We start from the raw sequence: 3399 nt of genomic DNA, 5'->3' as shown, positions 1-3399 counted from the left end.
CAATTCCCCTGCAGTCAGCTATAAGATCTGCCTCCCATTGTTCTCAGACACACACACACACACACACACGCACACACACGCACACACACACACACACACACACACACACACACACACACACACACACACACACACACACACACACACACACACACATACACAGAGATTTCAGTCAGGCCCCATAAAACTCACAGCCACACCCTACCTTTGTCTTGCCATTTGGCAGGAACTTCTGTTCCCTCATGTGGCTTTACAGGGGACACCACACACACACACACACACACACACACATCGAGACTCAAGACACATCCAAGCACACACATCTCGCCAGGAGACAGGCTTCCCCCAACTGGGCCAGTAGAACAAGTCAGGGCTGACAGAAAGAGAGATGACAGAGAGAGAGATGACAGAGAGATGGAGAAGAGGGTTTGCAATGACCCTGTTCGTTGGCCATGTGCAAGATACCAGTGGTAGGGAGACAGGGGAAGACCAGGCACTGGGGTCTGGGCATTCTGGACCTCTGGGGAGGGAGGCAGCGGTGGTGGGGGGGGGGGACGACTTTGTGGGGGATGTGAAGGTCGTGTGGGTGTGGGTGGAGGGCCACATTAGGTTTGCCCCTTGCATTGGGCATATGTGTGTAGGGGTCGTGTGCCTGCGTGTGTGTGTGCTGAGGGTGGATGCTGAGATGAGGTTGGCCCCGGTATAATGAGAGCACTGCTGTGTGTGAGTGTATGTGTGTGTGGTACGGGGGGTTTGTGTGTGTGATTGTGGCCATATTGTTTACGGCTCGTGCTGAGGTCTCTCTCCGGTAGCAGATGTGGCATTACACCAGAACAACTGAACCTCATTAATCACTGTCTGCTGTTTGAGTGTGTGTGTGTGTGTGTGTGTGTGAACCAAATGGACCCATGTAGGTGTGAGCAGAACATATATGTACTGCATACAAGATCTGCATGTGTTTTGCTATAGGCCTATGTCTATCGTCTAGAACACTGTGTGTGTGTGTGTGTGTGAGCTCCCTGTGTGTCCCACATGCTGACCACACCCCTTTGGGATTTCAGGGCATGTGTGTGTGGACCAGCAGTCTCATTCAAAATCTATCTGGGAGGTGGTTAGGTGACCCCACTGTCATAAAGCCATCAAACACATACACCCCCCCCCCCCCCCCACACACACACACACACAGGAGAGTCATAACTCTCTCTCTCTCTCTCTCTCTCTCTCTCTCTCTCTCTCTCTCTCTCTCTCTCTCTCTCTCTCTCTCTCTGTCCATTCCCCTCGTTATCTCAATGTTAAGGACCGGGCTGACAAGACTGAGCCAAGGCTGTAACTAAGGTACACACTGTTAACCCTGGGAGTCTCTTCATTCTGCTGAATAGCGTTTTTTTTCTCTTCTTCCTCCTGCAAAAACCATGGAGACACACACACAAAAACAAACTTCTCTTCATTTACCTCTTGAAACAACCATAGTTTTAATTCAAGGGAATCACTCAGATACAGTTTCTCACTACACACTCGAGCCCACACACTCGCACGATTCCACCCTCCGAAGACTGGCACCGCTTCCCTCTCAGGTCCCCGAAGAGCTGACAAGACCAGACAACGACGCGTGAACAGAACCAATTTAAAAACACACCGCACATGCAAGTCAAATCATCTCTCCCCAGCACTCACAAAGGAGACTCAGGGGTGACACCCCAGCACACTTTCTCACCCTCGCTTTACCCCCGGAGAAGGGCAGAGAGGTAGAGGTTGATTATTACTGAGGTGGATGGAAATCAAGGAGTTCCTATTTTCATGTTCATCACAAGCACTAGATCAGCATTTGCTTTACTATCTGCACACATACAAATCTTGCGATTCATTTCTCGAAACACTATGTGTTCTTGCTGTAGCCTATATTGTGTACCGATGATGTCATGTATAGAGCATTACTGCCAGCGGTAGCTACTCTTTACACTGAGCACTGATATAGATATCAGTAACCATGGTTGTTGGTGCAACATTGACGTCAAATGCTGTTGTATCCTCATGTCCTGCCTGCACATCCACCTGAATGACTCACACCCACACCACCTCTGCCCACGTCCTCCCCCACTACAACACGCGAGCACGGCCCTTCTGGACTATACACGGACGAGTATCTTTGCATGATTGGACCATTTCTACCCACCTGGGCTCTAGTGTCCATGTCATCGCGCTCAGTACAGCCTGAGCCTATTAGTGTTCCCAGTGAGAGCACACTGGAGAGATGTGTATGGAAATAGCCTTCTGCTGGCAGTGCTGGCTGGACGCCCCATGTGGGACACACAGATGGGCTGGCAGAGGTGCTTAAAGCAGGGAGCACACCCACACACCCACCCCTCCACACACACACCCACACACCCACCCCTCCACACACACACACACACACACACACACACACACACACTCACACACTTCCTCACACAGTCATGTATAGTGGAGTTGGTGATTCAGGCTTGCGGAGGTGCTCGTGTCGGCACGCAGCGTAACAACACTGCCTCAAGGTTGCCATGTTTCGTGCTGACACTTGCTGCTGTCCACACGCACACCTACGCACTGTACGCACACACACACACACACACACACACAGAGAATAAGCTTCTGAGCAGGGTAAATATAGCATCTCCCATCGTCATAGAGACAGGGTTAGGAGCCAGTTGGTCAATGCGTCGGCGGCGGGGTAAGCTGGTGTATTTACACCCTGTTCCCCATGGCTCTCTCAGACAGACAATGTGTATCCTGACTGGCCAATGGGGGGGGGGGGGGGGGGTCTGGGGAACCAGGTGGCAGGAGTTAGGGTTCTGAACAGGTTGTTGGTGGTATAGCCATACTGTCTGTGGTCATCTGAGTAGGAGCAGAAACCTTCCAGTCAAACTGGTGGGTTCGGACCGTGTCTGTCCTGGGTTAGGGTTAGTAATGAGCTGTGTTTGTGTGCGTGTATGTGTGTGTGTGTGTGTGAGAGACTCTGAATCACCTCCATCAAACATTCAGCATTGTTGTTGGTGTGTTTCGCCCAATTCCCCCCCACTCAGCCACACACTTTATAGGAGGAGCACAGCAGGGATGGGAATGAGGGATGTTTTGGCGCAGCGGAGGTCAGTCATGACAACACGGGGAGCGGAGGGGAGTCTCCGCTTGCCATCTCCGGGGAGAGACGGAGGCTGCGTTTGGGGAGAGGGGTCCCCCGAGGTTTTGGAATGGGTGGAGTGGGGAGGGCAGTAGTAGTTGGTGGTGGGGCGTTGGGTGATGGGGGTTGGGAGGTGATGGGTGTGTGGGGTGTGGAGGTTGGGGGGGGAGTGTGGGTTCAGGGGGATGCTGGAGAGAAGCAGCAACACCTGCGCTCGCGGAAACGATGCATGCAGGCTCAGAGGAGTG

The sequence above is a fragment of the Osmerus eperlanus genome, chromosome 20, assembly GCF_963692335.1.
Source record: "Osmerus eperlanus chromosome 20, fOsmEpe2.1, whole genome shotgun sequence".
In the NCBI taxonomy this organism is placed as follows: domain Eukaryota; kingdom Metazoa; phylum Chordata; class Actinopteri; order Osmeriformes; family Osmeridae; genus Osmerus; species Osmerus eperlanus.
The sequence above is the reverse complement of the archived record's forward strand: the minus strand, read 5'-3'. Positions refer to the sequence as shown.